Here is a 21,987-nt window from a genome sequence, read left to right as displayed (position 1 = left end):
CTGAGCTACTGTTTTTCTTAACACTGCAAGCAGAACAGGGCTGTCACTGTAAAATATCATTAACAACTAGGAACCACCATGACTTCAGTTCAAGTCCCAGCAATGAGTTTACAGTTTTTGTTGTTCAAAGAAAAGTTGTTAAATATAGAATGAAATACTATCTGCAATGTATAATTCCCTTTTTAGATATAATGCTGAAGGCACCTACAGTTTCCTTGAAAAGCAAAACACGGGGAAAAAGCCCTGTAGAATTAGGTAAGCCAAAATACAGTAGTTTCACTGACAGACATTGCTTTAATCTTTTGCATGGCTCTACTTGACAAATACCTCAATCCTTACCAAACAACTTCATTTAACTAGCTATGACTGGTTTTCTTTCTGACAGCCCCTAAAGCTGCTCAAAGATCAGAAAGTGTCACACAGGCTTTTGATTTAAGGCCTTTGCTACAGTCAAGTTTTCCAATGGGATGGCAATAGGTGGTATGTCAGATGAAACATTTTTTAGCTAAATCTCATGAGTTTGCATGCTACAGGATGGGAGGAGGGAGAAGAATGTGAACAAGAAATAAGTAAAATTCATCTTTCCAAGACAGCAGATCCAAGACAGGAGAAATATATTTGATGGCTCCAGGACAGCTGCACTGCTGGAATCAGAGCAGGACTCTGAGAAGGTACATGCAAAGGTGGGTCCTACACAAAGGCTCAAGAGTCCAGTGCTACAAAAGACAGTACATGGGTCAAGAGGTGTCATTCAAAACAGACAGGGAGAAAAACCAATCTTCCAGACTCAGCAGATAAGCTGCACTTTGTAAGGTGCTGCAGAGACTGTTGGTTGTGTAGAAGTCCCTCCCATTCAGTAACACAGCAATGTCTAAACAGAGAGTGTTTTAGGAGGTGGAATCAAGAGAAAACCTGAATAGTAGAGCAGGAAAATCTAAGTCTCAAAAGCACCTAAGGCTGCCTTGTTAATAAGTTATTTACAGCTACATTCTGGGTATGTGAGAAGAATTTCTCACACCTGTTTAGGCCTATGTCTAGGTATTAGACTTGAAATTGCTATGCTCTTATATGGGACCAGTGGGGTGGAAATTTCCATCTGTATTCTAGACTATCAGGGATCCTGCAAGGGAAAATCTGCAAGTCCCTGGGGACAGGGTGTTCAGAGAAGCCTCCAGGGCAGGATGGAGGAGGCAGAAGACATGCTTCATGTGCTTAAACTCAAATGCCCATATATATGCCAAAGATTATTTCTGGCTCAACAGACAGCACGCACACATCAAGGCTGGCTTTGCAGCACCCACATTCACACTCACACATGTGGCTTAGCTCTGCTGTTTGCCCAGATGTGGAACAGCTGTATGGGCTCTAATACCATGCCAAAGTCCCTGTCCCAGTATCATCCTTACTCTTTTTATAATCCCCCTGTGGATCACAGCTGAAATGGGAATTTCAGTTACCATCTAGTCTCCTGCTTTCAGAGCTGAAACAAATTCCAATTTCCCCAAACTTGGACAGAAAGCTGAGCAATAATCACTTCTCTACAGAAACATCACTCAGAAGAAAGCAATATCAATTAGCAAAACAATTTACAAAATATAGGATATTTTTATCATGGTGGCAGTGCAAAGGTTTACTAGTATCATTACTCAGACAAATGTGTCTCCTCTATAAGTTCCAGAACTGCATTTGCCACTCTGGTCACAGAAGCAGGACAGCTGATGCATCCAAGAAGACACAAGTCTTAGCTAAGCTTACAGACACGAATCTGGAAGAGCCAACAGTGACTGCAAATTCTTTTCTCCTTGGTAACTTATTTGGATTAATTTGTTAAACAAGTTGCTAATAAATGCTAGTGCATCACAGATTCTGTTAACTAATGAAATAAATAAACCTGAACACAAAAGTGGTATTCCTCAGCCAGGTTCCAGTTGCTACATCAGGCTTGAAAAGTGAACCTTGTGCTGGCCAAGTGTACACTGTACTTTTATGTACATAAAGAACATCAGTCTTAAGCTCTACTAAGCTGGAACATTTTATTCTGAGTTTCCTGCAAACTTTTAATCCTGATTCTGAAGTTCTGCCAGATTGTTAGTGATATTGAGTAGTACTTATTTCCCAGTAGCTCCTAAATTCCAAACAATCTCCCAGGCAGGTTTTGACCAGTGCAGAAAGAGTTACAGAACCAGATCAGAAAAAGGAGGTATTAAATATTGAAGTGTTTTTGGGAAGAATGTAAATGTACATAGTAGTTATTCAGAAAACCAATTTTAAAGTGAAGCATGCATTAAAATTAAACAGTGACTACTACTTTATTACCACAAGCATTCATTTCAATGCACTTGTAGGATACTAATTTCACACATGGTTGGACATAAATACTAACCTGTTTTCCATTTCACCAGTATAAATTAGTGTGAGAAAGAAATTCTTGCTGTGATAAAACTAGTAGTGGTGTATGCAAAAACAAAAACAATGTGAGCCTGGCTTGGTTTTGTTTGGGTTTCTTTTCCACAAAGTTAGAAAACTAAAGTTTGGCTCTGTAAACGTGCCATAATGTTTAATCTTTGGATTCTCCTCAAAAGCCCTAGTAAACTTAAAATTAATCAGCTAACACATCAAATGAGTCATGCATTCCTATTGAATCAGGTGACAACCTTTCAAAATCCCCTAGAACTCCATACTGCAAAGTACAGTCCTTGAAACTCCTGCCAGCAGCCCCTGTAACTGGCAGCTGTTTATCCAGCCTACTGCTTTGCAAAGCTGTAACACTGAAAATGTACATTGTGATGTTCATACCAGACCCCACCCACTAAGGGGAAGGTTTTTTCCATTATTTATCCAAATTAATAAATTTAATCAAATAAACTTTATTTTGCTATTAAGCAAACGTCCCAGTCTTGCTCGTGTAACAAGTCTTATCTACAAACCTTACCCAAGGAACTGTAAGAAGATAGCCCCCAGTGGTATTTTTTGAGGCAGTATAGTTTTGGTTTGTTGCTTTGGTGGGGTTTTGGGCCTTTTTTTCAATGGGGGAAGAGGGGGAGAGAGGAGTTAAAAAAAAAAATTTGTGTTTTTGAAGGCAGCAATTAGTAATAGGTAATAATAAGCAATAATTTCTGAGACCAAATGTGATGCATTGGAGTTGTTCAGTGACTTTGAGTTTTCCCCCACACTCCTCCAGACACACAGCAGTTCTTGCAGCCACATCTCAGAGGCAGCCATCCCTCCTCCTGACACCAGGAGCAGGGCTCAGTCACTCAGTGTCCCCCTGCTTTCAAGTCACCACTTCTCTGCAGAGGGCTTTAAGAGCCTTGCTGAGCACACTTCTACTTCTGTCACTTTCCCCAGGTATATTTTCAGCCTCATTTGCAGCTACAGCTGGAAAGGTTCTAGATGTTCTCCTTCATTTATTATCTTTTTGTTTTTTTCTTTTCCACTAATAGCAAGTCTCCTTTCCCTGCTGCCTTTAAATAGAGATTCACAAGGATGGAGAGTAGCTCCAGCTTCCTCCCAGTATTGCTTGCATCCGGCAAGGGTGATGGAGGGGAGGTGCTGGGATGCTGGGCATACAGGAAAACACATTTTACTGCAACCAGAAACTTGTAAGTAGACAAGGAGGAAGCTGTGGGGCCCACACAGCCCCATCCTTGTGCTTCCCAGAGCTCCTGGGGGGTGAGGGGCTGAGGACAAGCCTTCCTTCCCTCTCCACAGAGACTCCAGACCTGGTACTTACCTACCTGCAGTGGTGCTTCAGATCTCAGTTCAAACCCCAGCTTAGCTCTGAACTTTAAATGTAGGTCTCTACTGCCACCATATCTAGCTCAGATTATCTTATATTTCTCATGCATTAAAAGGTCAGAGATGGATTCCTGTGGCTCCCAAGGAGATCTAGAGAGTCAGGGATAATAATGTACATATGGTATACTGAAGATTCCTGATGAGGTTTGTGCCCATTCCAACAACTGCAAGAATTAATGTTTTTCACCCTAGAAGAGTGCTTCAGTGGCAGAACATTCAAGAAAGAACCTCTGTATAATTTGAGTTTTCAATATATATTGCCACTTTGATATCTGTATTTTTAGTTCCAGTGCTGATGGGGCCAAGATTCATACAGAAGTGTGAGGATCTGGTGTACTGACAGCTTAGAAGGAGACAAAATTAGGAACCAGATGGGAAATCACAGATGATACTGTTCTGCAGAAGGGGCTAGACAGTATCTGCAGATACTATTTTCAAAACAATATGTTCCAAACCACTGTGACACTTGCTCTGAGAGGGAGGTCATTTATATAACAGCAGGTAAGACTGACATACTTTCAGCAGAAGAGCTGCCTTCAAGGTAGGTGTTTCTACAGCCCCATCTGTCAATCTGAGAGAGGCTGGTATCAAAATTGACCTCCAGGAAAGCTGTGCTATAAATTCTTTAGGACCACACATGATTCTGAGTATCTTTGAAAACATAATGCCTCCCAGCTGCTGGAGCTGAAGTGCTGCCTTCCTTCAAAGGGTAAGCCCTCTGTGGTCATCTGGATCTGTTTAGAAACACTGATATCTGCTAAAAAGAAGCGCTCTGTATCACTGACTGATATAATGAATCTAGAAATTGTACACAACAATCAACCATCTTCCTTTCCTTGACTGTGTCATGTCAGCTCTTCCCTGAGCTCTGCTGAACATCTGGAAGAGACCAATTCCATGCTATGCTATGCTAGCATGCCTTATTGCATAGCCAGCATGAGACAGCTCATGCTCCAGAGCTGCCAGAAGTCTGAGCTATAGGCCACAGACCATCTGGCTACCAAGATCCAACAAAAAATATATATTAGAAACAAAGATTAGGAGTAAGGATTCTTAGATTCAAATACAAGATTTCCTTATGCTGTGAACTGTGATGTTCCAGAGAATAATTACCCTCCTAAATAATAATTAACCTATTTGCAACAGGGCTGTAGTATATTTCTGCCTTCAGGTAAAGGCTAAATTCATTATGGTTCAGTGAAATACTCTTAGATCTACAGCTGAACAACACAAAACTTTGGGCTGAATTTTACTCCTGCAAGAAGCCCTAGTGGATTTTATGCATAGAGGTGGCTTTCATATTCCCATTTGTGACAGATGGTAGGAGAGCTTTAGCAGGACACTTCAGTGCCCAAGAACACACATTCCCCTTGCAGCTTCTGTCTTCTCCTCCATGCCAGCACACTCTGAGCAACAGCCACATTGGTTCCTTTGCTCATAGGAATGACACCCAAAATTCAGGCACCTCTGCTCAAAGTCTGATGTTCTGCAAGTGCAAAAGAATAACTGATTGTAAGCTCTGCCAGGAGGAGCTTTTATTTCAAAGATGCATCTATTCATCAGTTATAAAATCGAGCAGCACAACATGAATTTAAGATTCAAATGTCAATATTGCAAACATATGCGGTTTTCCTAGGCAACAGAAATAAACACTATAGTCATTATTATCATTCACACAATCAAATATAATTTGGAATTCATGAATTCATATTTGTTTATCTATAATGGCATTTCAATCCTTTTATTTTAATCTCTTCCAAGGCCATCCCTCCTGTTACTTTCATATATGTATGGGTACACATGTATACTTGTGGTGATTCTCTCACCATCAATGGAAAGTTTCACACACACTTCTTTTTTTAATATATATATTTTTCTAAAATACGGGAAAACAAAACTAGTTTTGGCAATGAAGATTAATGTTCTATACTAATTACTTTTCTTTATTTACCAATGACTATCATCTTGTCTAACTTATTAGACGGAATACTTTTTCTATACCCTGTATCTGCAACATTGGCCCAACAGCAGCATTTAGTTTTCATCAGTAGTGTACATGAGTGTCCTATGCCTACTACTGGCTAATTGTGGGACTGAAGTAATGTCCCTGGTCCGGTGAAATTAAAAGCCAAGCATCAAAAAGATCATGTTTCATCCAAATACCTTTCAGTTTAATCAGTATAAGATATTTTTATTGCTGAAAATCTCAGGTTCAAATACTATCAGCACAACTCATCATACATTTAGATTACGTAACCAGAATGAATCCTAGGAAGTTTAATTGGGAGCAATTTCTTACTTGAATTAAAAATCAACATGTTTGCATTCTACATGCTTTCAGTAAAGTGGGTTGTTCAGAAAATTATTCTTCCACCTTGTATTAATGTGGCCCAGGATGTCCCTTAGTATTCTTTCTGCATCAGTTCTTGGACTTTGCACTACCCTCAATAACACCAAGTTCTTACACTTGAGAAGTTGCAGTTAATTCTGAATACATCAGTGCACAGGAGCAGCTTCAATTATTTCCTCCAATGCATTGTTGTGTGTTTATCTTCTGTGAATTTCATTTGCCATCATACTGCCCAATCATCCAATTTATTAAATCTTTCGAGACATTCTCCCAGTCCTCCATATTTTCTTGCTTGGTTTCACCACCTCATTATTCAATTAATCTTCTAGATCTTTATGGTGTATATTGAAAGGTATACTCTCCAAACTACAAAGTGATTATTCTTAAGATTGAATTGGATTTTGCTGTGATACATTCAGTGGTGCAACAAACACAATCATGAAAGCATCAGACAAAGAAAAATACTCCAACATACATCCTCAAAGAAAACAAAAGCTTGATGGGCTTCCATGCCCACCAGGGACACAGTGCTTTGTAGTTCCAGGCCAAATAACACTTTCTGTGGTTTATGGTATGCTAACAAAACAGCAGGCACTTAAAACAGAGCCCAAAGCTTTCAACCCCTCCAGTGCAAGGGAGCTGAACATCCTCACTACACCAGCAATGGCTGTGTTTGCTTTAATCCTCCTTGTTCCCAGGAAGAGCACCACAAACTGCTGGCTGACACATCCACATTCCTTCTAGGAGCTCTTCCATCTCCTGCAAACCCAGGTGGGGAGAGGGAGATGAGTGAAATGGAAAAGAGGAGAGAAGGAAAGCATCACCATGCTGGGATTCTGCCAAGAGCCTGGTAGACTTAGGCACTCCATTCCCACTACAGTTTTGTAGATGTTTGGTGCCAAAGACCATGAAAATAATTCAAAAATCCCTAAAGAAATGACTACATCTACCCCAGTTTGCCAAAGCATGGAGCTGCCTCCCTGCTGTGCTATGGGTTTGTCCATAACAGTGTAGGTGGACATTTTTAGACACTAACATCAGGCAGAGGAGCTACTGACTCAGAATCTGCTCTGAACTTTCAACCTAACAGGAATCTCCCTCTGCAAAACTTTGTCAGTCTTGAAGAAACCAATCCATGAAAAGGTCACAGAAACCTCCCTCTGAGCCTACCCAACAGATGTTGCTTTTAGTTCACCCCACAAGCAAAGATACTCTTCTTTAGAGTCCAGTATAATTGTCAGAGAAGTCAGAGGAAAGACAGTTCAAGTTCCAGGGCTGTCACTTCCTTATTCATTTTGGGAATACTCTCAGATGAAGAAAAAATGTCATTAGGCTTGTTTCAAAATTTCAAACAGGGAACAACAACAGAGTTTGACTCTTATTTGTAGTTTATGATTCTTTAGGGCAGTGCCTTCTATTTCCTTGCAATTGGCAATTTTCTACGCATGGTTTTAGAAATCTTATTTTCCCAACTTTTGCTGTATAATCTTAGTGAAAGACAAAGTATCTGAATAAAAAAATAGAGTTGGAACTTGATCAGTAAAACTCAAGAATTCTGTGACATTTGTCAGCAGAGAGTAGAAGGACTTGATGGCTCTGGGTGGTTTTCCCACTCAGTGTGTGTGTGTGCATGCACACACCTTCTCAATACACACAGGAATCTCTGGATCTTCTAGCAATTCTGCTATGGGTCTGCAAAGCAACCTCAAGCAATCCACATTTCAGTGCCTCTCTTTTATACTTCTGTAAAATGGGTATAGTGATACTATTTTCTTCACAAGAGTGGCAAGGAACCCTTGTTCTAGTTTACAGTGTTCTGACATGCTCAAGGAGTGCTATTGAAAAGTGGAGAGTTAATTGGTTCATAAATTGTCAACCTTGTGGTTAAAAATAGCTTTAATACGTCAATTCTTTCTGAGTTAACACAGAAAAAGGCAATTACTTATGACAAGGTAGGAAGATTGGGGTTTTTTTGCTTAAATGTATCCAAATGCTAATTATTGTGTAAACAGTTATAACAAACTACCACTCTTTGGAGGCCTCTAAAACAAACTTCAGTACAAACCAAACACAGGCTGCTATGCACTCATCACATACACTTTGTAACATATTATTATAATACTAATTGCTTCAAGACACTGTGATGTAATTATAACACCGTTATGGAGACAAAACATTGTTTCCATGGTTCTGTCACGATACCCAAACCATTCTGTGAGTCTCTATCAGAATGAAACTCTCAGTGTGCACACATGGAGGAAACACTGGGCTGCCAAAGGAAAATGAAAGGGTGATGCTGTGAATCGTTGAGCAACCTTAAAAGAGAAAATGGAAGTGACACTAACATGATTCTGCAGAGATGGCATGATGTCCAAATTAAACTGAACTAAATCAGAGGCATTCAATTTAAATCATGTTATGAACAAGAGCCATTTGTGCATTAGTGATTCAGCTTTTTAAATGAGTCAGTGACAATAAATGACAATGTTTTGACAGTTCATCTTGAATGGCAAGAGCATCATCTGAGCCACAAGCCTTGTTTTTCCACCCTTCCTCTGATCACCTTCCAAAGAGACTGTAAGTACATTTCTGGTAAGCGGAATGGTTCCATAAAGACCACACTCTTGATATCTATGTTTACTCATTGTCAGTGACCACAAGAAGAAAGCTCCATTCCTACTTTTTTTCCCCTAAAAAGTCTTATTTTTACTATAATGTCTGGAGAATATGCTAAGACCAGATCTTATCTTTCCTCATACTATCTAGATTGTGTTTGCAGACAGTGCCTTGTTTGGAAGAGTTTGTAGCCTGAACACCAGAACTCACTAGGGAGTTTCAACCAAAGTATTACATTTTAAGAAAAAGTGTTCCAAATTTCAGAATTTCTCAACAGGAATATTCCTGATTTGCTGACTTCCTTTTTTTCTTCCATTTTATGATAGAAAAAACAAACTTTCTTTTTTTCCTTTTCTTTCAGCTCAAATTCCTTACCCTTCCACTGTCACCTAAGATTAATCCTCCAGCCTGAACCACTTCTCGTGATAAGTCACATCTCTGCCTTTCTTAAGACACCACATGTTGCAGGAGCCAACCTCTTAAAAAAATCCCAACCATATAGGAGAAATATCCTTCCTGAAATTGTGCACAAGTAAAGATGGGGCAGAAGCTGGAATCCAGACCAGCATTTAGGCACTTTTCAGTTCTTGGCTACATCATCCAGACCTGTGCATGTGGAGAGGCACTAACACAAACCCTACACTGATGTGCAGCCACTGCAGCCTCACAAAAAAGCTTCAGCTGACACATCAGTGCCAAGCTCATCATCCTTCTCCTTTTCAAGAGCCTCTTCAGTTGAAGGAAATACATTGTACAATGCAGAAATCTCTCTCAAGTGACCACCCAAAGGATTAGTGAAAATGGGCTGCCCAGTAATGGCATTGATTTTTATTTGACCTGCAGTTAAAAGTCCAATCTGAGAAGGCTAATACTGGAAATAGCCTGTATGGCTCATTGCATTGAATAGAGAGAGGTATTAAAGACACATCCTGCATTAAGATGACTTTACCCAAATAATTTTCTAATTTTTTCTGCCTGTCTCCTGCTTCAGGGAAGTGCAGTTGAACAAAGAGACTGAACTACCATCACCTCTTCCACTCCCATTTGAGCGTGGAGAAGATCCAGCATGTGCATACTGTAACCTCACAATTTCCATAGCAACACCAGAAGGGTCTTGTTAACCACAGGTAGCACAAAACACTCAGAGGTTTTAAACCATTCAGCAAGTCTCAAAAAAAAAAAAATCCCCAAGTACCAAATATGTTGATTAGAATTTAAAATTTTCTGATAAGAGCATAATTTTAAGGTAGCAATTGAAAAAGGAAATCTCTTTCAGGTTGAAATAGTGTTGCTGTTGCACTCATCCAGCTTATGGTGAGACAACTCCATAAGCATAATTTTCTGCTTTTTAAAAGAAAAGCATTAGTTCAATAGTTAATATGAATCACAAGGGAAACTTTACTACAGAAAAGAACACATCATCACATCTCTGTAATTGTTGTTTTTCTATACATCTGCTATATAAAGCTATAACACAACCTACAGCCAAAGAGAAATAGCGCAGCAATGGGGCTATTGCTCCCTCTACTGTAAATATTCATGATTTCTTATTACAGGTGACACAATACAGTCCAAGTCATTAAAAATACTTCAACTAATCAAAAAAAACCAAAAAACCAAACATTTTCAGAATGACTTAACCAAATTATTATGTTTCTGAGCAATGCAGTAGAAATCATATCCAAAGAAATAATATTCTTTTTGTTTGTTTTTTCACTATATAAGAAACCAGCAAGATATCTGTAGGTTTTAACTTAAAAAATAAACACATGAGGAAACCTTTCTGCTGCTCATCACACTCTTGCTTCCTAGTGGCAAATGAAAAAAAGAAGTAAGTGCCCAGGGAGAGGCATTGTGACCTTCTGAACAGCCTCCCATTACAAACATCAGCACTGAGGAAATCAGCATATTAATCAGGGAGAGTGGAAAATAAACAAGAAGGTGATTCATGAGGAGATTTACAGGGCTGAATTATACAAGTATGGGAAAGCAGATTATTGAATCACACAAGCCTTCCGTTACCAGAACTGCCTCATTGCTCAGCATCGGAACGGGATCAGGGCCGAGGTGCTGGGCTCACCCAAAAAGTCTTCAAACAAACTCTGATTCTCTGTCAAAGGCCAAAGAGGCCAAACACAATTTTATCCAAACCATCTAAAATTAGATTGCTATTGAGCAGAGGACAGAGATGAGTTGTCTTTGCACTAAATTGCTCTTTCAGAGCTTTATTCCTTTGCAACCAGAGATTCCTAATTTTAAAAAGAAGCTTCTTCTATCTTTTTGCAATTTTACAGTAATGGAGAATGAGAGTATAGCCACTAGATTTTTAGTGCAAGATTCCTGCTGGGAAGCAATATGAAATTGCCTTCTCTCTTTCTCAGTATCTGCCATGGCTCAAAGCAATCAGCAGCAAAGGGAGTCCAGCCAAGGAGAGGCTGATGGCAGGCAAATACCAGAACATGATCCTGGACTTGGTTGGTGTTTGCATAGGCAGCAGAATCTTTGATAAAGACCTCTAAGACCACAGGACAAAAAATATTCATGCCCCTCCAAACTTCCCATCTAAATATTTCCCTTCTATACTTTCTCTAAAATACTTTACAGGAAGGAATGAGATCATTTCTATTTTCTGCTGATCTGAATTCTGTAGGACAAGGTTCCTCAACTGATTAGTTTTAACACAATCTCCACTCTTCAGCTTGGACAAAGCACCTCTTCTTGACTTACCACTGATTAAAATCAATAGTAAAATCCTCCCTGATTTCACTGAGCGATGGATCAGCTCCCCGTGCTCTGCAGCCCGCAAGGATCTGAAATCGTGACTGTAATTAAACATAAGAGATTTTTCCTTTTGAGCCAGAAGGCAATGTCAGGCACTTTGGGGAGTGTCATCCAAGGGTCTTGTTCACTCTGGGCTCCCTGCTTGGGGAAGCATATGGCTCTTGGTGCTCGAAGCCCTATAAATCTGCATTAGTTTCAAATATATGAATGTGAGTCATTAGCCTATGATTTCAGAGCTAATAAAAAAGAACACAAAGTCACTTCTAAGAATTAGAAATTCTTAGAATTTCTAAGAATTACAAATTACTTGTAAGAATTCCTTAATTTGACATTATTGCGTCACTGACCACTCTTGGCACAGCTTTTTCTAGTGAGAAAACCTTAAAGTTCAAAAGGACCTTTTTTTTCTTTTGAATCTTCCTGGACAAATACCCAAAATAGCAGCACCATCACTTGAATCTAATTAGAACCATTTTTCAGAAACATATTTTAAAATTCAATGAGACTTGAATAGCCAGCCTTGAAATCAAACTACAATTATCCTGGCCTGTGCATAATTGGAATCACAGGGATTAATGAGCATGTACAATTGTGATATTTTTTTCTCTCCACCAAAGTTTTTCATTTTAGAGGAGGACAGAAATAAGTCACTAAATAAAAGTTGTGCATTTCAGAATATACTAAAATAAAAAGCATTCACAGAGAATAAAGGTGGTTTTGGTATGAAAGAAAGACTTGGCCAAGTCTGGAACTACTTACAAAACTTTTACTTCTAAACTATTTTCATGACCTGGCTAGAAGGATTTGATATTCAGGTGTGTTTGTTTTCCGACACAAAGAAAACAAACACATTTATTGTCTTAAATTTAACTTGAAAGTTCTAGGTGTTTAACCATTGACTGAATTAACAAAAGCCATTTATTTCAAGTAAAGAGAAAATACACATTAAATTACAAGAAGGAAATTCCTTCTTTACATGTACCTCCTTTCCACTTTGATTATTCCTTATCTAAAGACAAGAAAAAATAAAAGTGAGATATAATGCCAAAGTGGCTTTGCACTACCTTAATGTACCTCTCACTTCAAGCTTTTACCAAAACCTTGCAGCTGTTCCTTGTTTTGTGTTGGGGCACAAAGGACAGAACAGATAGAAAACAATGAGCTTTTACTAAAACTTCTCTCCAACTGTAATTTATTAACTCACCTGACATTTCTCCCATGGTAGATTAGAGGTGAGCAGCAACAGGCTACTCCAGCTGCTCCACATCAATGAAGATGAGCGGAACTAAAAAGGATAAATTGCAAAGATCCTGCATCTTAAATCACACTGCTATCACGAAAAGAGAGATGGTGTGCAAAGGCAAGGAATAGCTTTTATTAGTTTACCAGGTGTAAGTGAGAAGCAGCAAATAGGATTTTGGGTGCAGAATTCTTCCTTTAGACCTTTGAAATACGTTTTCCTAAAAAGAGGTATACTTTCCCCAAAATATATATGTTTTTTTACCAGTAATTCCATCTCATCTAAAATGTAGAATGTTTTGCTCTATTATTTGATTTACTTATACTTTAAGGTTTGATCATCCCAGCTGCAACACTGCAACGCTGTGGCAATACTGAATTCTACATTTGTTGTTTGTTTTGCAGCTGGCTGGGGAGGTACCAACAGCCTTTCATCACCCAGAAATAGTTTTCCAACAGTAATTTTAATCCATTTCCAAGCACAAAGAGAAAAGAAATCTCCAGGTCAGATGCATGAGTAAAGCTCAGGACTCTGATTTGGTCATTATGACTGGTTTAATTAACAAGTGCTCTAGTGTATCAAGGCTGTGTCTTTTCATGGTTTTGTTACTCTTCACTTAACCTGATCCAAAGCTTACCTTTTTACTAGCTTTTCATGGACTCTGGGTAAAACTAAATAACTAATCCAATTCAATCAATAAAGAACTTATCCCTCATTGGCATTATATACTTGCTTCCCTTGCTTTTCCCTTAGGAGAAGCTCCTTTAAAGGCTTAATGCAGACTCAACTCACAGTATATAACTTGTGGATATGCAGATTACCTGCGTTTTCACAGCTTTCCCCCATATACAGAATAAATGGTGCTTGCATGGTGTGGGCAGAGTTATGCTACTGACAACTTGTCTTTATAATGCTTCTATTTGGTGTAAGGAATCCAAACTCTTTTATCAAAGCAAAAGGTGAAAAAAACAGGCTCTGGCTGCTAAATTAATCAACAGTAGTTTCCTTCCAACTTTCACTGCCAACTCATTTCCTCCCATGGTCATTATGTTGTTATTTGTACAGCAAAAGCTGCTTCACAGGAGAAGTAGAAGACACTGCTTCTTTTGCCAGGGTCAGTAGGTGATGGGAGGAGCCCATCTCAGACCCTTGGGGATGGACTCACACAAAGGGGTTTTGGGCAGGAATGTTTCCAGGGCCAGAAGAGACATCAGGCTCTCATTTTCCAATGATCCACAACAGAAAAGTGACAAATAACACAGGGCAAACAAAAGAAGTACAGCTTTGTAACAACATAATTACACGATTCTCTGCTTTCACTGTGTGTTCAAATACATCAGCTCTTTCTCTACAGTAAAGCTGTGATTTAGCAGCCTTCCTGATTAGCCAACTGCTATACAGCAAGAGCTGTCTGATCATTAAGTCAGCATTAGACTCCAGCCTCTTCCCTTGCTCGCACTGAAGGCCACTGAGGTGGTTTTTCTCTCTGCTGCTACACCAGCTCTGTTCCAGGGCACGCCAGAGCTCCTCTCTCAGCACTGCTTCCATCTCCCACCGACCTCGCAGCAACCTGTGACACCCCAGGCACCACCTTGGTCAACCTCTATCCTTGTGCCTCATTCCAAACCCTGATCTTTTTTTACAGGGAATTGTAATTTAGGTATAATACAAAACTTTAAAAAGAACCTTATTTAATTTCATTTTGTTTAGGCAAAGGAAGGAGATAGGCTTTCTGAACTTAAAGGATTTATGATAAGTGCCCAAATCAGCACTTTCACCATAATACTCCTCAAGACCACAAAAGGCAAGGTTTTAATTTATTTTCACTGAAAAGTTTGCAGTCATATTGCATTTCTTCTTATTTATCAAAAAAAAAAGCTCCAGAGTCTTTCTGAACCTTACTTACATTGAAATAGCATGATGTCAGTCTAATTTGTCTGAATCAGTCTGAACGATGTCAGTCTAATTTGTTCATTTACAATGACATTTACTAAATTGGGCCCTGTGGCTAATTTGGGAAACTGACAAAGTGGCACTTTAACCCCACTTGTCCTCTCCACTGTCCTAGAAATTCTTTCCTCCCTCAGCATGGAAGGGCAAGAAAATTCTGTCTGAACTGTAGAGTTTTAAAACTGAGCAAGAAAGAATCATACTGGGCAAAATGTGAGGCAGTAGAGACACCTGAGCTTCAGAAAAATACACTGTAAAGCAGAGAGTTGAAAGCACCATACCCTATTGGAAACTGTCACGCCCAGTACACAAAACCTGTGGGGTAAGATCACAGGCTTAAGCCTTGATTGCAAGATGCCAGCACCAAAGGTGTCATTGATGCCACAGGATTGAACCCCAGATTATTCCTGCAGAGCACTTCCATTGGGGCTAAAACTCACAAGTTACTGCTCCCTCCCACACAGAAGGTGATGAGAAGCTTTGGCTTTTTCATGCTCAGCCTCACTTGCCACACACCTACATCAACATGCTAGAGAAAGTTGCTACAGCAGCAGTTGCTCACTACAACACGAGACAAGTTTCCATGTACCTTTTTTTTTACCCCTAATTCTGTTTAAGCAGGACCCATTTCAGAACTCTTGTTCATTAATGCATCTGCATAGGTGACCTCATGATTTGAGACAGGTCCATGACAACTGGAGGTGAGCACAAAAAGGGTCAAAAGGAGAAGGTTAACAGGTTCTTTGCAAGGCAATGGACAATTTTTTAAAGTCTGCTAATGTATATCCATTAAATATTTTGTCTGCTTATTATTTTTGTGAGACTGAATAACCAATTCAGTTTTTGGGGTTTGTGATATTGTTCTCTTTGACTTCCTTTGTGCTACACACACACATGCAGGTAGAAGTCTTCTATAGATTAGAAGACAATCTGTTGAGATGCCCATCAGGCAAAAATGATTACAATTATCACTGGAAGGGGATAACACCTCCTGCATATGAACATCAATTCCTTCCATTTTATTGCTATTTAAATTCAGTATATTTTCTGCTGATGTATCAACCCATACATATTTCCCTTGTTAGTGGACAAAACTGTAAGGAGAAAGGGTGAGCTGGAGGTGTTCTGCCATTTACATTAATGTCACTAAAACTGCAAATGTTAATATTGTTATTCAGTTTATTGAAAACAGGCTGAAATCTCACCAGTAATTATGATTTAGTGGAAAGAGGTTTTTAAAACAATACATTTTCTCTCTTAACACCATCTCTCTTTTCTCCATCTCCAGGGAAAACACTGTGTCTATGCCTGACTTTTCTATCTTTTTTCCATCATAGAAATATGAGGGAGGACAACCCTATGTTGCTTTGCCGTGTTTTTGGCTCAAGCCAAATCTATAAGATGTGCTAAAAATCTTGATCATTTCTTAACACAATGTGAGCATAAAACCCTCACAAAAGATTGCCACATAGTAGGAAACAGAGAAATAACTCTAAAAAATGCAGTAGGGAAAAAAAGGTGTAAGCAAAAAAAAAATATATGTATAGCAAGTGATTTTGCTGCATCATTTTCAGCATAAATCCACAGAGAATCTAAGGAAATTATGGATTCCACTGCAGGCTCCATGATAAAGAGCTCAAATCTCTCCACCACCTACACAGACTGCAAAAAAAGCTGACACAGAAAAAAAACTAGAGCCAGAAAATGAGAAAAGTCTCTCTTATTTTCTCCGATTCCCACCTGATAACCTTCCTGAAGGTCAGTCCATTCCCACATGAAGATCATTATTCAGCCTCTGCCACCAGACTTGTCCTTAAAAGCAGGATCATATTTATAAGTCTCTCATTAGTTTCTTGATTTGTAACTTAATGCTTTAAAAGAAATGTTTGTAAGTATCATGTGTTAGCCAAAACGGGGCCGAGCAGAGCAGTATCCAAAGAATGCTGCACCAATCAGCTGTGCTAATTGCTTCCACCAGCTCGCTGAAGTGCCTCAGCTGAATGTAATATGGAAAATACATTTCTCTTTGCACCACTGAGAAAGGATTTCCAACACCTCTCCCTGAACAGCTGAAGCTATTGCTGTTCTTGTGCCACCATCCCTTGATACAAATGACAGAATGCTTCTCCATTTAGCAGACACTTTTATTTGCTCTTCTCTGCTGTTTTCCCCACAAGTTCCATCTTACTATAATTTTTTGATTTAATACATTTCAGTTTCCTTTTCCAACCGTGCACCATGAAGACTCCTATATTCTAGTTTGCTGGAAATTTTAATTCTTTCTTCTGCTACTTGGCTTTCTACCCTTTGATCCTTTTTTTACTTTCCAAGTAAGCCATCTGACCCTTTCATGCCTCCTCCATGCTTTTTTGCCTCATTCACCCCCTCCTCTTTCTCAATTGCTTTCATCTTAATTCATCTATGTGCTCTGGCTGCCCAGTTCTTCTGCAGCTGAAAATGCAAATTTTTTTCCTAGAGACTGATAAAGCCCAGAAGTCAAAAACTTCATCTTTAATCTTATTTTCTTATTTTCAGTATGGATTCTATAAAATGGATTTGGACTTTCCACTTTACAATATACTGATGCAGTATTAGGAGAGTTCCAGTTATGTGGTAAAGGACCAAAGGAATTAAAAGTCAAAGTAAAATTCAGATGCTTTAAATATTTTGCTAATTTTGGTATTAGGTAAAATTATGTACAGATGTACACAGCACGTCCATCTTTCATTATGTTCTGCTCTTTGCAACTCTCTGGTCTCTTTACATTAGCAATGCCAAAATAGACTGGTTGACATAGACCAAAACAGGAGATGTTTATCCAAACTGGCAGGTTTTGGTGGTGGGCAGGGGATTGACCAAGATGTTCAATAAGAGAAAAGGAGTCAGGAATGTAACATTTGCCAGTGGCCTTTGTCACACAGCCTGAACATGGGTCTCTTCTGTTCCTGGAAACATCTGGACGGAGGCAATAGTATGCTGCAGTCCTCTTCCTGATGTAGAGGGCTACAGATGTGGGGAGTGAGAAATCCACAGATGGCAGAAGAAAGAAGAGACTGAAGGGCAGGGAGAGGTTGCAAGTGTGAGCTGGATTCACAGAACTGGTGTGAATGTCATCTTTTACTCACAGCTTGTTCAATGAATCTCCCTCTTCCATGTCCCAGTGACCCTTCATTCTTTGATTCCGAACTTTCAAAGCCGAGGCCAGCAAGCAAACAAGTTTAACACCAGCATGTCAGAGGTGCTGTGCTTTTACCTGCTGATGGCCTGCTGTTCCTATGGTGCCAATTTGACTTAAGAAAATGTGTATTTGATGAAGAGTTGACAATATTGAGGCTTTTGATGGGATCAGTTCCTATTGCTATTCCTATTGCTATAGCTGGCAACCCATCCCACAATACCTCTTCTTCCTCTTCTGCAGCAAGCATGGAAGTAGCTGCATGGTACATCCAGGGCTGGGCAAGCCAGGGTTCCTTCCCTGTTGCAGCAGCTTCTCTGCTGGATGCTGGCTGGGTCATAGAGAGACGAGAGAGAAAACTGCCCTGACTGCTTGATTTTCTGTTTCTCTTTGAAGCATGAAGTTTACAGAAGAACCAGAATGGAAGAATGACTGATGGGTTCCAAATAGACTGTGATGAACAGGCTTCCTCCTGCCACTCATGTAAGCCTAGGGGCCACGAAGTAAGAAAATCCAGCAACCAGGTCATAACTGTCCTTTTTCTTTTCCTGCCAAGTATCAGAGCAGCAGGTGGCTGGAAAGGCTCAGGGGTCATTTAGGATGAGTGACAGCACACTTTGCTTCAGCCATGGCCACATGCCATTCCTATGTCATCCCACCTGCACCAGAGAATTAGGGAATGAAAATTTTGCTGCCTGAATGACATACCCTACTTAATTTTGCTGTCCTTGGATTGTCAGATTGGATGTTGAAAAACCAAGATCAAACAAGGAACTTACAGTAAATAATTGATTTTGACCTCCCAGGCTTGATGAAAGATGTATCCTTGACATGAGAACACAAATATGAGAATTTCAAAATGTATTCAGCATTCAAACCCCTCCACCTGCATACACACTGCACTCTGCTACAGTCCAAGAGCAGGCAATATATGCAAGGCTGGTGTGCAAGGCTATTGTTCCCCTTGGCTATAGCTACAAATAGGGAAATTATAAACATTCATGTCTCCCCTCCCTACTTAAGGATATGATGATACAAAACCAACAAGCTCCTCTTCAGACTCCGTTCTTTCCGAAAGTCCAGATGCAAACACAGCCTGCCACCTGACTGGGCTGTTGGCTTTTATTTTTCTGTTTGTCAAATAATCCTGGTGCTCCAACCCATGAAGGATCAGCCTCTCTTCTCTGCTCACCTTCTTATCAAAACATGGATTAAAGAAGGAGGAACCACTAGGAGCAAGCTGGGGGAGGAAGGAGTGCAGGCAGTTTTCTGAACAGCCACAGTGTGTACATGCACAGGAACCTCCTGTGAATTTGCTTCCATCAGTGGTGATGTGGTCACCACACAGCTCTCTCTGGATCCACTCATTACATTTAACAAGAAGATCATTATCTTTTGTTTTTATCATGCAATTGCCCAGGCTATGCTAAACCAAGAATTCTTCTCTCTTTTGATGTTAATTAAAGACATTCCTAGTAAATGAGGTTTATGAACTATTGTACATAGTAAGAATTAATGGCAAAGAGTAATAGCATGTAAATATGAATCACAACAAAAATCACCTATTATTTAATCAAACCCCAATAAAAACTGCTTAGTTTAATTCTCTCAAGGACTAAGTATCTATATTTGTAATTTCTCCAATTGATTTCATTCATTCCCCACAAGCTTTACTTCTGCTCTTAGCAATCCACAAGAGAAAGTTAATGTGCCCATGTTCTACTGCATTTGCACAAAATGTCTTCAGAGGAGAAACAGAATTAAACATGATGGTTTTATCATTATATTCTGACCTAGTACAACACACAAAATATGATTTAAAATTACCTGCCTGTTGAAGCCAGTTTAGATAGCAGTAAGTTTAAAAACAAATATGTATATCTAAATTAAAACAATTATGTGTGTGCAGTCAGGGTGAGTGTTATCAGAAGATTCTCAGATGGTTTCTGTGAATCCTGAAGGTGAGGAAGCCCAGAGATAGCTGCTCATTTCCCAGGTGCTATGGGGAGTCAATAAAAGAGATAAAATCAGTGTTCTGGTTTTAATTTATACCAAGCTCCTGTGCCCTTTTCTTTAAGCAGTGTTTTGCCAACCTGAAGAGCATGAAGTCCAAGTGCTGCTGATGCCTGTCTCTTGCAGATTGTTTACAAGTGTTAGAGACTGTTCCCCATCTCTTCTGTGCAGGAGGAAGAAGAAGCTGGCCTTCTACTACTTTTTTTTGATGGAGGAATCTTGCTTTCTTTTGTATTCCTCCCACAGAGATTCCTACAAGGCAGCATGATCCAGCCCTCAGTAATTAAGATGCCCATCCTCTTCCCACAATTTTTAAGTACAAAAGCCAGCTCTGACATCAACAAGAAAGAGAAAGTAATATTATTAGTGCTAATTGGTTAGTAACAAATCTCTCTGGGACATATGAAGCCTATTCACAACTTGAAAGAGTTACATAGGGGAACACACAACTGAGCATGAGAACTTCATCAAGAATCCTCAGCAAGCCTGAACCAGCTCAGCACTGACTTCAGCTGCCTAACCCCAATATCCAGTTCATGCTTTGGTGAGTGACAATTTAGCAACACTATTTAGCTTATTTAGCTTCCTGCATCTGTGGAAGAACTGCTTGAAGGAAGAGAGTTTCACAGCAGGATAACTCCCCAGCATTTTCTGACCTTCAAAGATATCTCTAAATGCAATTTTAGACAAAGACATCAGGAATAGAGAAAGACTTTTATGCAGAAATAAAATAACCATTTCTATTTCGTTTGTAGACTGAAGTCACATAAACAAGTACTGCCAACTTCTGCTGGAAGTTATTTAAGATTCACCTCCAGAAGTGTTTTTTGGTTTTACTGCTTTTGAGCTAACACTTTCCTATTTTTCCTATTAGTAATCAGGTTGGAGATTATTATAACATCTTTTTTCCCCCTTCATTTCAATCTTAATTACATTGAACAGTGAAAGTCGATTAATAAATTTCCCAATTGTAAATATTTTTTTTTTTGTTTCATCTTGTGGTTTGTGTGCAGAAACACAATCCAAACAATAAATCAAATCTACGTCTACCCCACACCTCCTGAAGTGCCCACTAAGCTCCCAACATGAGAGCAGAGGTCACACTCCTCTCTGCAAGAGACCACGTGGGACAGGAAGCAAAACACCAGCACTGAACCTTGTAAAGGCAGGTCCACCATAACTCAAGTGCTGACATTTTTGGTGCAAGAAAAAGGCAAAAAAAAAAAGAGGAAATAAACTAGGGGAGATGATTACTACTGGACTCAGACCAGGGATTAGAGTTTTGAGTGAAAGTGAGGAATCCAGTGGGAGACAGTGAGCACAGAAACAACTGACTGCAAGTCAGAGAGCTTCTTTATGTGTCCTGACACAGACACCACGACCAAGCCCATCAGTTTCATCTCTGAGAGTGAAACTGAAAATGAAGCTGTGAATAAGTTATAAGCCCTGAAAAACAAATCAAAGAGAAGGAAAGGGAGAAAATCCAACATCCTGATAGAAGTCAAATAAGGGGGGGGGGGAAATCCAATTTTTTCTCAAAATTCAGGTCAGTCTTTGGACATCAGATTGTCCCCTGTATATTGGGTCACCTTAGCCTAATTCAGCCCTGAGGGGCCCTGGTTCACCTGAGGCAAGGCAGCCAGTCCCATGATATAACCAAATCCACCATTGCAAAATATCTGAGTTTAAAGTCAATATTGGCAATTTAGGCTGTTGGGCAGGGATGGAGAATGTAGCCAAAGAGAAGTTCTCCTTTATGTCTCACCATATGGAGAAGCACAGACACAACACTTCAAGATTCCCTGACTCCAGCCAGGGGTAATTCTTCAGGGGTAATCCACAATAATTTCTATTAGAAAAGGAAAAACTGTTCTCAAGTCTTTATATTTTCAGCCTTCTCTGCTGTGGGAGTCAAAATTATGCTAACATATTCACTAGCAAGCAGAGTGAGACCACTGAATTAATTTCTCATAAGACAGCAAAGAGTCATAAGATATGAAAAGATCTCCAGTCACTTTCATTACCAGGCTGGACAAAATAGTAGGCAGTGATTTTTACTTTTTA

Source organism: Melospiza georgiana, chromosome 7 (genome assembly GCF_028018845.1).
Source record: "Melospiza georgiana isolate bMelGeo1 chromosome 7, bMelGeo1.pri, whole genome shotgun sequence".
NCBI lineage: Eukaryota > Metazoa > Chordata > Aves > Passeriformes > Passerellidae > Melospiza > Melospiza georgiana.
This window is presented reverse-complemented; position numbering follows the sequence as displayed.